This window comes from Cucumis sativus, chromosome 3 (genome assembly GCF_000004075.3).
Source record: "Cucumis sativus cultivar 9930 chromosome 3, Cucumber_9930_V3, whole genome shotgun sequence".
NCBI lineage: Eukaryota > Viridiplantae > Streptophyta > Magnoliopsida > Cucurbitales > Cucurbitaceae > Cucumis > Cucumis sativus.
The window spans coordinates 17,293,509-17,308,482 of record NC_026657.2 but is presented as its reverse complement, the minus strand read 5'-3'; positions in this window follow the sequence as shown (position 1 = coordinate 17,308,482).

Below are 14,974 nucleotides of genomic sequence, written 5' to 3'. Positions count from 1 at the left end.
TCCAAGTTAACTAACTCTAAAATTAAAATGCACCATTATTTATTAAAATTGACAAAAAAAAAAAAAAATTGGCATTGGACATTTAATAAAGTAATTGTGGTTCAAAGACAATTTAAGTGAGTCCCCTTAATTTGAGTGTAGTAATTTACCGAAATTTAGAGTTTAATTTTTTGGTTTCATTTCTACTAAGTGAATCAATTTAAACTAGTAATCAATTATTTACATGTATGTTTTAAGTTTTTTTGAAATAGAATTGTTTACTGTTTTAAAAAAATATTTGCAAAAGCACGAATTTGAAGAGTAAGGTTTTAAGCAAGAAAACCATGTGGTTCTATATATCAAGATCTTGACGATTAATGTGCACGGTCAAGAGTATGGGGCTTTGTTGACCATTTAGCCACCTACCATCGAGTTCAAGCAGGATAGTATGAATGTAGCTCTACTATCTTGATCGAGATTATTAGATTAAGCATGGTAGGTCGAGCTAGTTATTATTGTGATCGAGTTTCCAGGATATAGAACTAATAGAGATGAAAAAACATAGAACGTTTTTAGAAAGCAAAAGAGCTATTTAAAGATAGAAAGAGCTATTTAAAGATAAAAGGAGTTTATCAAAGTGAAAGGTTTTAGAAATTATATGTTATGTGTTATGTTTACTTATGTTAAGAATTAAACTTAAAAATTTACTATTTCAAAAGCATGTTTTATAAAACCGTCAATCACTAAGTCCTTTTGACTCAACCTTTTAAATGTTTTATCACTTTTCAAGTACATATTGGGCATCCCCAAGTGCTAAGCTTGTTGTTGCTAAGTCAATCATTTAAAATGACTTGTTAGAGTATTTTAAGTTTATGTTTCAAGTTTGTTGTAAAGAGAGCTTGTACTGTAACTAGATTGCAAGTTGTTAAGTTAATAAATAAGGGTGTTTTTTTTTTTTTTTTTCCGCCTACATTATGTTTATCAAAGTTAAGTTGAACTAGGTGATAAGGCGGAAATTCAAGTTGTGTCAAGGGTAGTTATTGAGGTTTTTCACTTACTAGGAGTTTGACGTGCTATCTTGTAGAGAGATACGCATTAACACATCATCTTGTGTTAAACAACACAAATCATATTAGCCTCTACTTATTCCTCTCACTTGGACATTATTGAACTTCCTTAACGCATAGACTATTGTATTGCTTCTCATTTCAATATTAGTATCTTTGCAGACCCTCATTCAATTCCAGTTGCTTAGGCAATGGACTTGAACATGGATCACTTAAGGAGTTCACCTATCATTCTACCATGCAAACCACTCAACACAAGGCAACCTCTATTCTTATGTGCACATAATAGCTAGCTTTTGTAGGAATAATACCAATGATTTACTTGCATACAAGCATTATAAGAAAATTACACTTTAACTCATAGAAATACATTTCACATAAATCATAAATAAAATTACAACAATTAATACACTTTACATAACAATATAACTTATATAACGTGAATTTTAAAGGAATATTTAGAAAACTTTGCTCATTCTCTCAAAAGAATCACTCACAAGGCTGAAAGCATTTCCTTCTCTTATACTCCCCCTTATTGCCTAACCTTTTCCCTTTCCTGTTCTTGCCTTGTCTTTCTTTTCGCAAAACTTAAACACTTAAAATTTTCTTATTCCTTTCTTTGAACTCTTAAGCCGTATTTATACTAATCCTACACCAGATTAGTCCTTCTTAAAACTCACCTTAGCTTGACAATTCCTTCTTTATGGCTTACACGTTTAGGTTTAATATTCCCACTAATCATGCTTAACTTTAAACTTACACCTGACGTGCTGACTAATCCAGATTAATGGATCTTTTCAAACTCCTTAACCTTCTTTCCTCGTCTAGCTCAAAACTCAGCTTTTTCTTGTGTAGCCTAGCCAGAACGCCTAACTACATCTAGTAGAACACATATTTCCTTCAAAACGCTTAAGCTTTAAACTTAACATCTAAAGCCTCGCATCTCTCAAACCCCATTGTCATAACCCAGGTTTCACAATTACAATTATAACAAAGGAACTGTACTGTTTTTCCTGTGGAGTATTTTTGTTTCTTTTGATTTTGTTGGTTGTTGGATCCTCGATTTTGGCTCTTTCTCTTGTCTTCTTTATTCCTCTATTTTGGTTTCTCCATACCTAGGATAGCTCTCCTCGGTACAAAGTTCACCTTCTCCATTCTGCTTCTGCTTTCAAGCCTCATCCTCAATCCTCAATTGGGCGTAATTAGACTTTTCAAGGTGAATTATATTCCTTAACCTTGTCGCTTAAGTTGTTTTAAAAATCCTTTCTAAAATGAGGTAATTTATCAATAATGAAAGCAATTTGAAACTTTTCATCACGAGTCATACATTCACTGACAATTTCATGGGATATTTTTGCAGTTCATGAGATTAAGCCTCCATTGATCTGTCATCCATCATTTGTAATATCAGATAATGGCTAATAGTGTATTTTTCTAATCCAGCCCACTCAGTGTCATATTTTTTCTTCAACGCTTACTATACCAATTTTGTTGTATTCATTATGCTGTAATTGTCATAGAGCTCACAATCAAACTATTTAAAGTGAAATTTTTGCATAAAAAATACTTTTCTTCCAAATCGACAGCTGCCTTGATTTGTTTGTCATTGGGATTTTTCTCTGAAACTGTAGGTTTTTCTGTGGTACAAGCATCGACAACCTTTTTGATAGTCATAAAGAAAATCATCTTTTATCTTCATCTTATGAAAATTTTCCCCTTCAAAATGAAATAGGCCATTAATTTCGTGGGTTGTAGCCATGAGAGTAGATGAAAATTCTTAAAGTTGTTGTAGCCATCAAAATCTATGACCGTCAACAACTAGAAATAGCAGTTGGACTATCAATAGTAGAACTCTACAATGAAACTCACTTTGTTTAGAACGTTTCACAACTCTACCCTTGTGTTGTACAGACAAGGTATCACAACATTTTCAAAATAACACAGCCACAAAAATACGACGAGTTTTGTACGGAAACTGATAAGATATCTAAACCAACACCTTTTTAAAAAAAGTATGATATTGCTCGGGAAATAAATAAATAATGAAGATTGTAAATGGAGAAGGGAAGATAGAAGATGAATGGTATACTATGTAAAAAATGAGAAGGAGTGAAGCCAACATAATGTGCATTCCATCATAGAACGTGCATTCCATACGACGCGAGGAGGAGGAGCATTTCGTAAGACACGTGTGGTTGGGAAGACCAATGCGTGAAGGATATGTAAAATTAAATTAAAAAAATATATATTTTTTCTATTTTTACCAATATATATATATTGATAAATAATTCTTTAATAAATAATTCTAGCCTATGTTGACTCTTGTTTTTTACTTTGAACAAATTTCACCCACACAAATCAAAGTGAAAGTAAAGACAACCATGATGTCAAAGTTATACTTTAAATTCTCATGAAGAAGTAAGTATATTTTAATTCTAAAAAACATGCTACAATTTGAGACGTTACTCAAAATTTATTTTGCAATTAAAGTGAATCATAAATATTCTACTTTAGTTCAAATACAAGCTTGCTTTCCAACAATTAAGTAAAAGACTAAAATTCATCATTTATTTACTCAAGCTAAAACCTGTCAAGCAAATAAAATTCAAGTTAAAATTGTGAGCTACATTCTCATATTTTGATCAAAATGATGCATCAAATTAAAACATCCCAAAATTTTGATTTCAACTATTTTTTGAGATTCATCCACTGTATAGACGTGCATAAATCTAAAAAAAATGGGACATTTGCTGTGAGAAACTTTGACCAATTAATTATTATGAAGTCATCACAACATAGCTAAAATTCATCATGAAAATTATAAATGGTTTGGTTCAAGTAATTAAAATTGGTCAGACCTAACTCAATTTAAACTCATGGTAAAAATTTGGACAAAAAGAGATATTGGGCCCAAGCTTAAGCCCAAACCCATTAGACAACTAGGTCTAGACCCACTTAAAGTCCATGAAAATCTTTTATAAATAGAGGTCTTGTCCTTTCATTTATGGGGAGAAGAATCGACGACAAAGTGTTAAAGCTCTCAAGTTTAGAAAATTAACCCTTTGAGGCTCTTGAGAAGAATTGTCATTGAGACTACCATCTTTTAAAAAAATTTGAATACTTGGAAGATGAAAACCTTCTTTGAATTCCAAAAACCATAAATATTTTTACAAGTGAGAAGTGTGTGAGAAAAATGAGTCGTTTGGAATGTGGAGTGAATTAGAGCTGCATTATGAGAAGTTTAGTGAAGCTTGCGAAAGGAAGATATCTTAGGACTATGGAGTGATGCTTGAGAACAAACATTATTCTAAATTTGGAGGTGTGATAACTTGTAGAAATACAAGTTTTTGTAACCTTTTAGGTAGAATAATGAAGCTTTAACACATAAAAAGGAAGAAAATACGTAGTAAATTAGATAAAATGAAGGTTATGAGTTATGTAAATTACAAAAGAGCTATATGCATGTTTATCGTGTTTTGCATGTCCTTACGCAAGATTTCAAGCCAAAAAGAAGGGTAGTCAGGTGACAAAATGTCAGGAAAAGAGAATGCGGTTAACAAGGCGACTAGAAGAATGAAGCTAGGCGTTCTGAAGCACTAGCAGACAATAACGGTTGGAGTGAATGTCAGCAAAAGAATAAAAAGGACATCTGAAACACATAGAAACTTTATCTTAGAATTAATGACACCCAAACTATATTACGTCTTGTCAGTCCTCGCCTATAAATACAGGTTGTATCTTCAAAATGAGGGTACAAAATTTCACTAGAGAGCAAGCTTCTTCATCATCCATTCTCATCATTTGTTTTAGGTGAGAGCTTAGAATAGAGAAAGAGAGTTTCCCCCTCCACTTTCCCTTAGTGTAAAAGGAGAAAACCAGAGCTAAAGAGTATGAGAACCAGAGGTAAAGAGTATGAGAAAACATACTCAGCAACTCGCTCCATTTCCATGTATTTTCATTTGTAATTTCTTTGTGTTTGTTTGTAATGATAATTTCATGACCGAAATTCCTAAAGATTTAATTATAAACATAATCCCTTTCTAGCTTCTTCCTTTCTCTCATCTTCTTATCTCACCATTTCAATTATGTTTAACTAACCACGTGTTAACAATGTAAGACATAGCTAACGCTAGGGAATCTGGAAATCTATGTTATTTGTCTTGTTTAGTTAAATTTGACTATTATTTCATTGTCTTATTCGCGAGAAAAGACAAAGTGTTAATTGTTGTCACTTGACACGTGATGACCCAGATTTAGCTAAATAGGTGGCGAAAGGGTTGTAGCAATGCAATCTTATCGTCGAGCTTATCCTTAGCATACATATCAGAAATACGAGTGTGTGTAGCAAAAGCACTAAGAGGTTGATCATCTTAATATAAGATAGGTTTTTATACTTACTTTATAAAGATTAGATACAAATCATCTCTTAAATTTAGGTATTTGGATCTCATAAGGCCATCAAGTATGGTGAAAACACCGAGAGGGTGTTCGCCTTAAATCTAAATTAAATAAATGCTTTATATTGCCTTGGAGAGATAATTATCCTTCCTTTACACTTAATTAGTTAAATATTCTGACATCTCATCACCTAGCACCTGTTTTCACATTTCATGTCATTTCATCGCTATTTCCATCTTGCTTCTCCCTCACATGTAGTGTAAATACTTAGGAAAAAATATATACCATGCATATCATACACGGTATAGATATCGCATAATTTTAGAATGCATGGTTAGTCTATCAAGATTGCAATTTTCCTATATTCAATCCTGGCTTACGAAGAAAATCTTTCTCTTCCCTTACACTTGGGCAAGTGAGAGGAAAACTTATACTCAAATACTGAAATAGTGAAGTTAGCGATGTGTAGGTAAGTTTGTGCCCTTTTTATCGCATGACCGTAGCCTAGTCGCCTATTCAAGTCACATGCTTACAACTTAACATGTCATATTCACGAATTGATGTTGTATTTGCGAATCAGAACAACCAATCACCACCTTTTTCGACTCATATGACAGATGTGTGTTCCTACAGGATCATCAGATTGTTATGACTTATGTGTGTTCATCTAACGCGACTAGTAGTGGGTCATTTACTAGGAATTTTTATACTCGTTCTTTTTCTATGTTTAATTTTTTTACACAAAGGTACAGAGTTGGGCAAGCTGGTAAGGGACAAGAAGAACCCATGACCTGCCATATGAGCACTCCACGTTTTTCTTCCGCTATTTACATTTTTTCTTTTCCATGATTGGATTGCCAGATGTTTTTCTTTTTTTAGAAATTTGTGAACATCTTAAGTTATAATTTCTTTAAAATTAGATAGGTTTTTTTCTTTCTTTCCTGGTTTGTCAAACTCTAGTTTTCAGATGGTTTGTTTTCCTTTTTTTTTTTTTTTTTGTTTTGAATAAAATAAGTACATTTTTCCTTGTTTGAAGAGTTTGAAATTATTATTTATGTTAAAGTAATGACCTTAGCTTGAATTTGAAAAGTTGGGTAGTTACACAATGAATAGTAAAGACCTTTAACAAATACATTTTAAGTAAAGTAAAGAAAATATTTGGGTTTCAAACTTAAGCAGTAGTCTAGGCATAAGTCTATTTTTCAAACATCTCTTTTCATTTTGCTATACCATGAATTTCTATAATTTAAGAGACAAAAGTCTAGGCATCCATAGTGCCCTATCTTACGATGGCTACTATGAGATGGAAAATCTAGGCGTTCTAGAAGCCCTCATCTCTACCTAGACACAATGATGAAAACTCTACTCATGACTGATAGAATTAAATTTAGATGAGTTTGGTGTCTGGTGCTCTAGCTCCATTTCTAGTCTTATTATATGGGTTTGTGCGATTGAGATATGTAAGTTAAATTTATATTGCAAACCTCTCTACACGGAGAGTCATGGTCAAGGCATGTGAAATGCTCATTGTGTCCCTAGTCCTCCCGTAGTTACGAAATCTTTGTTGAATACAAGTTTTCTTATCGCTTGTCCAAGTGTAAGCAAAACGACATGTTTTCTAGATAAGCCAGGGTTGAACACAGAAAATTGATATCAAATCTTAGTTTTAAAGCTTACTTCTTCATCTAGGCGGTATAAAATATCTATCTATGCAATATAAAGTAGATGTGTGTCTAGACTAACCTAATATCTACAGTAGAGGTTCTGTAAAAGGTGGTAAGAATGGTGAGAATGCAGGAGAATAAACTAACTTGTGTTAAGAAAGGGTGAAGAAATGTTTGTGCGTTTCTAGGCAATTAAGCCAATTAACTAACTTCTAATCAAGGCAAGCACCTCTCAATGCTTTAAATGTCACACTTGCTCGCTTCTCAGGATGCAAATGATAAAACTTCACTAATTGATATCTATCTAGAAGTGGTTACTTTTAAGACTTATATTACCTCTATTTTAAGGGTAGCAATCTCTCAGCGCCAAGTCACCACACATGTTCTCTTTTCTGGACACAAGTGGTGTTGGTTAAATCGCCAAGATGAAGTTTGTTTCCAAGTAGCTCCTTACTGTGTGTGTTAGCTATGTCTTTGCTACTTGTTCTCTCAAGTAGTTGGCAATAGACGATGGCCAAACGATGGAGTAAAGCTCAACTAATACGACAAACCTTATAAGTTATACTTATTATCAAGAACTTATCACAAGCCTAAAGTACTTATAACACTTTGACAAATGAACAGTAAAGGAATGATAGACTGATAGGAGATAAACATGCAATGTATTAAAGAATATAGAGCTTAGACCACTATGCAATATGAATACTATACATTACAACGAAATATAAAAATGGAAAGTACAAAGGTGAAAGATATTACATGTTAGAGGAAGAGGCAATGAAATCTCTCTCTAAGTTCTCACTTAGAAGATTGATCGAAGAAGATGATGGGATCTTTTACAGATGGAGATGTCCTTTCTATTGGCTCAAATGGAACTCTCCAGGTTTTGGCCCATTCAGGCCAGGTAGGTTACTTGGTAGAGATGGAGTCTTTTTATAGGCTACTTTTGATGGTAAACTTCTATTTTTATGATCATGTCAGCGCCAATTACAGGCTTTGTCAAGTCACTTCAACTCCAACTACCATTCTTGTTTGACAGTGAATCTTCGTCGTATTCTAATCTGGTTTCTCGCCTAGAGATGTTTAGTCGTGGGAAAAACTTCTTATCGCGTAGTGTGTGCTCCTCTGTGATTCCACTATCTTTCTTCTTCTTTTTTTTTTTTTATAAATCTGCGATGAAACACTAAAAAACATAGTAAAATAGGCCAGGAGATCTGTGCAAATTGTATTCTCTTATATTTATGAATTTGAAATAGAAATTGTGTGTTTTGACTCATAATCATGCTTTTTGGCTCCATTGTTCTACGTAAAATGCCACAGTAACTTGTATTTCTACAAGTTATCAATGACCTCTGTGCAGACAAAAAAAAAAAAAAACTCCTCTGTAGGGTTGCAACAAATATCTAAATAACTATCAAGCATAGACTAAAACATGCTCAAAACAATGTCATGCTTTAAACATTTTCTCAAACTAAACAACATGTTATATAAATATCTGGCATTCAAAAAGTCTCAAATCTATAAAAAAAAAAACAAGCTTTGCATTAAACCACATTTACTTAAATACCTTGAAAAAGTAAATGTTCATATGCTTCTCACAAATCATTGTATAAAGAAACATTCTCCTTAAACTCTTCCAAACTTGAAACTCATGTTTTGGAGATCAAGTATGTAAATCAAGTTTAGTTCTCAAATACATTAACTCAAAGCATGCTTAAACATAAACTTAGTAAATCATGTTTAGAAATCCCTTTTACATTTATTTTTGTCATTCACACATGATAGTTCCTTGACTTATAAATTTTCCCAATCTCTTCCTACCCTAAAATTCAAAAATTTAAACTTATTTTAAACCTTTAAAATCAGAAAACATAAAAATTTAGCTCAAAAATTTCCAAAACATCAAAACTATCCAAAACTAATGTCATGACACAGTTGGCCTCTAGCCATGGGTAACAGGCATAACTCCATAGCCCCTCTGGGCACCTGGTTGTGTGACTGTCTCGCACTCAGCATGCCACACGCCTTTGTTCGCTTGACATAACTCCATGCCTTACTCTACGCACGCATCTGAAGGCTCGTCGTATGCATGGTTTGGGCATGTTTTTTAACCGAAGAAACCTTTTACCTTTAACGCACGCACGCCCTGAGCTTCACAACCTAATGCTTCGGTTACCTTCAACCTTTTTCAACTTCAAGCATCCACAACTTTTAATTTGACAATCAAAATGAAAAAGTTCGTTCTCAAACCTCCTTATAATTGTCTTAACTAGCTTACAATATTCAGCTTAAAATTCGAAGTGATTGTTTCTATACCCTTCAAAGAATCCACATTGCTTAGAATCCTTTGAATTTTGGCCTTCCCTTCTTCTTTGAGCTTGATTAATACCTTCCTCTTATCTCTTTTATCTCGCAACCTCACCTTACCTGATAAACTCTTTTGGTGAACTTTTGCAAACGGTTTGAGAGAAAACACATAAAGGAATTGAGAACACTCTTCATTAAAAACTAACTTATAAATAAAGCTCTTTGCATGACAACCTTGCCACCTCCTGCTTGCCGTAATTTCAATCTTTGCATGTTGTGGACATTTTCCCTTCACTCAACCATCTGCCTTGACAACCTGAACAACTTAGTTGCTCTCCCAAAGCCTCCTTATAAGACCATGTCACCTAGCTAACCTTGTAAGCCTAGGCTGCAAAGTCCTTTGTGCATGCTCTTGGTCGCATAGCTCGCCTTCATGCTCCTTTTGGCTTGTCTCAGTGCCTAACCTGCCTTGCCCTTAATGTAACGCCTTAAAAGTTAAGGTAATATTGAATTTAATTATCTTAATTTTATTTAATTATGTTGGAACTATTGGACGTTAATTTTAAATATTTGATTTGGAATTGAAGGTTTTATGAATTTAGAATTAATTAAATATTTGTTGGTTGAATATTTAATTAATTTAGTAGAATTGGATTTTTGGTGTCGTTGGGATTAAATTTAATTAAATAATTTGGGTGTTTATAAATTGAAAGGTGAAAATTTTGGTTAGAGATTTGATAATTATATATATATGAGATTATATATATAATTAACTATGGAAAAGAGTAAAGATAATTCTATTTGTGGAAATTAATTATTGCGAAGACAATTAATTATTCGTAGATATATAAATATTGATGATGGAGAGAAATTGATATGATTGAGTAAATAAGGAAAGAGAAGGAAATATATTTCTTTAAAAGAAAAATTGATAATTCAATATTGAAATATAATTTTGGGGGAAGAAATGCAACGTCTCAAATCTTTAAGAAGTTTTTATTATTCATGTTTAAATTATTTGGATGTTATATTAAGGATTGGATATAAAATTTAATTATTTGGTTCAGATAATTCAAGTTGGAATTTATGATGTTTTAAAATAACTGATTTATTGAAGAAGATTAGGTTAAATAAAAGAATTAAGGATTTGAGTTAATTTAGGACATGCACTACAATAAAAATGGTCTACGATGACAGTTATTTTCTGTCTCTAACAAAATTCGTAACAATTGTTTATAGTCATAGTATCACCTATTGTGAAAAGTCATTCCATGACAGTTTTCAAAAACTGTCACAATAAGTTCTTTCATGACAGAAAATAAATATCATTAATTACTATTTTATGACAATAAATAACTGTCATATTTTATTTTATGACAACAAATAACGATCATCATTTGCATTTTAATGACATTTACAAAAATGTCACGAATTCGTTTATTATGACATTTTTTATATATCAAGGATAAGTCAATCATGACAGTTCTTATAAAAATAAATGTCATATTTTCGATACTAACAACAGTTACAAAAATGTCACAAATTCGTACATTATGATCATTTGTCCCTGTCAAGGATATGTCAAACGTGATAGTGTTTTATAAAAGCAAATGTCATTGTTTTGCTATTGTCGACAGTTACAAAATGTGTCAAATTCGTATATTATGACATTTTTTTTCTGTCAAAGATTGGTCAATCGCGACAGTTTTTTTTTTTATAAAATTAAATTTTCATTGTTTTAATTTTGACAACAAAATTACAAATGTCACAAATTTGTATATTACGACATTTTGTCCTGTTGTATATTCCTCAACTACTACAGTTTTTCCTTGTTCTTCTTGCCGCTTTGTCATTACACTAACAAGTTTAATGACAATAATGTTCTAATACATCACACCCATATGAAAACAAAGAGTCAACACTTTAACATATATACGTAATAATACACTATGTAATATTCGTACATTCATTGACTAATAACTTCTTCTTCTTTTTTTTTGTTAAAAGTTAGTTTACATAAAAAAATATAAACATTGACATCTTTAAGCTACCAACATGCCTGAAGTCAATACATTGGAACCAAGATTTGCTACCAACCATAAAAAAGTCTTATATCAATCAATTGCTCCAAGTTGGCTTCTCTACTCCAATGGATTCTTCCAAACCTAGTAAGAAAACAAAATCTCATTTTAGAGTATGATTAAAAATCATTACCTAAAAGAAGGTTCTATTTAAAGCTAATTAAGGCACAGTGGAAATGACACACAACATAAGAGAGAAACAACCATAACTTTAATTATAACATTTCCAATAAAGTTTGAAACAATTTACAAGTAAATAAAAAATAGAAAGTATCGAATTTCATCCCTTAATCAATAACAATGAAAATGGCACATGCAAAATATATGGGTTGACCCAATGGCTAGTGGACAAAGGAGCAAGTTAATAAATTGTGATATTATTGTTAAACCTAAGTTAGTTAAAACATATGTCCTTAGCCAATAGGTCAGAAGTTAATACTCCTATTGATGTAAGATTGAAAAAAAAAAAAAAAACAATAGTGAGATTATAGGAGAATAACTAGAGTGCCTACACTTGTAAATATTCATGGTAAGTTACAAATCCTGAAAAGCTAAATATATACAGTCAAGAGGACACACTTCTCATTGTAAAATAGAGTATCCTCAATCCTCTCTTTCCTCCACTCCCTTACCCTCCAATGCTTAATCAATTCAAATTGAGGGTTGGGAGTTGACCCCATGTAAACTGTCCAACTTCAGCTCCCATGTAATCAATTCAAAATCCATGTTAAACCCCAATGAAACTTAAAGAATGTAAGGACATGGCTCAAGATATTAATCATTAATTGTTACGGGAAAAAAATCAAGACAAACTCGTGGCAATGAAAAGTCTGATATTGATAGGTAAATGAAGAAGATCAAAATACTGCAATCTGTGGGTCAAAATACTGCAAACTGTCCAACTTTACTTGACTTCTTTGTATTCCAAAAAAAAAAAAAAAAGTGTATTTTCAAAACTCTCACTCACTAAGTCTTTGACTTACATTTTAAGTTTTTCCATCCCCAGGTTGCTAGGCGTTGAAGCCAAGTAAAAATATGATTCGTAAGTGTGAAAACCAAGTCAAGGAGGAAAAACAAAGTTGTTTTGTAGACTTATGCGGCATGATAGTGGTGTCATCTTATCTCGCGTTTAAGGAGCCGATTGGCAAGTGGATCGCTCCTTAATGTGGAAGCTTCGTTTCAAAGGAAGGTGAGCAACAACATCGTGGTTGGTAAGGCCTAGCCCGGGAGATGAGAGAGCCAAAAGATTGAGTCAGGAAAAGGAAGCCTTAAGCGTTGTCCTTGAGTTGGGTCTAAGTTGGGTCGTGGGACATCCGAGGTAATGGAAGAAGTAGAGCCTTCACACCTGGAAGTACTCAGTCTCAAGAAGCAGCATTTAGTGGTGATAAAAGTACAAGGCGCATTGTTACACGATGAGGTGAGCAAGCCAGACGTCAAAGTTAGAAAAGTTGTGATAGGCGAGTAGGGCCTTACATATTATGTTTAAGTCTCGTTGTAAGGAAAAGTCTAAAGTCTGCTTATGTAAAGTGTTCTTATAATAAAGAAAGAGAAGTTGTATCCATTCTATTGTACTATCTCATGTTCGTTACACAATAATTACATAAATAAGTGAACTAAGCATTAAAGCTTATCTAAATGAAAGTTAAATTGTTAGTTTCCGCTACGATGTGTTGGAAAGCTTGACGTTTAAGCCTTGCGTTTAAGTGGAATTAGAGAAAAGTTGTTCTACTCACTGATGTTTAGCGCGTTAACCTGACGAGAAGTACGCGATAAAGGGTTATGCTGCACGTCTCCATTTGGTAGTGGGAATCAACTTCTGGGATGAGGCATGACATATAGAGCATTAACTAATATTGGTTATGAAATCAAAACCTTTTTTTAGTAATGAGATGAAAAGTTAACAAAGTGTAACTTCTATCTTGTTGAATGTGAAAATGACCACAAACATTAAATTTATGTGAATGACAAAATTACCACTAAAGCAAGACTAAAAGAAAGTTATAATGAAAGAGTAGAACATCCACCAAATCATATTTCCTTTGAAACTATGAAATTATAAATGTGAAATCATAATTTTTTTTTAATGATTTTGTAGGTAAAAAAATTACATAAAAGACTTTAACATTTCTTACTTTACACATTTTGTTACCTTTATATATACTTAATAAATTTCAATAATATTTATATTGTTCGAACAAAATCAAAGTATAAGTCACTCAACTATTTCATTAATAAAATAGCTTTAATAAAAAATAAATAAATGAAGAAAAAAACATGAGCAAGAGATTCTCATGGTTACATTAAAAAGATTCTGAATATTACATGATTTAAACATAAAGAGCATAGACTTAGGTACATGTCAACCACGAAGCCGGTGATTCAAGTTTATTCAACTTTTAAAGGAACCTATGAACGAAGGAATATACACAAACATAGTTCTATATATATAAAAAAAAACTACAAAATAAAAGAACAAAAGAAAAAAATTAGAAGAGAATAGAAAAACAATGATTTGATTTCTTCTTCACCCTTAACATTTTGTTGTGACTTGTGAACCTGAATAAAAAAAAAGATATATTTATATCAAAGATTTGAAAAGAAAATTTTGAAAAGTTGAAAGAGATAGAAAAGAGTTAATATGAGAAAAGTGAATGTGAATAGTTGGAAGAAAGAAGATTAAGGGAGAGAGAATGAATGTGAATGAGAAAAGTAACAAATTTAAAAATGGATGACCTTCTTATATATCTAATTGTAAAAAAGAGGTGTTATGAACTGTTTTTTTTTTTTTTAATTCTTTTGTCATTTGATATAATTTTTTTTATAATGAAAGGATAAAATGAGGCTAAAAAATTTATACACTTCCATCATTTTATATATTTATAGTATAGATTTAAGTAAAAGTTTAGTTGAGGCTTTAGTTAAAATGTATGTACAATATATGATTTTGTCTTGGAACTCTTTCAAAATTTTGTCCATAGGAACTCTTTGGAAAATTTCAATAGGTTAATTTTGAAAGATATTCTTGAGTAATTGGTAATGTATTGCTTGGTTGATTATTTCATTGATACATAATAGGTATTTATACATGTTATAAGAATGTAATCATGGTAAAATACAATCAAATCAATTTACAATAATTAGAGGCTTAATTAACGGGAGAAGATTGAGGAGACACATTAGGTGTTTAATATGAGAACAAACAAGATTATTCTCTAATAAACTTGATATACTATAGATTAACAAACAAGTTTAATTCCTAAATTTTTAATTTACAACCACCTTCTGTACTATACTCTTTTAAATCCATTAGCATTTTCACAATATATATATATATATATTTATGTAAAAACCTATTGTTATTATTTAGCTAATTTGAAGATACTAAAAGTGAACAATTTTAGAAATATATAAAGTAAAATAGAACAAATATGAAAGTACATTAATTAATTAAAAAAAAAAAAGAAAAAGAAAGTAGCAT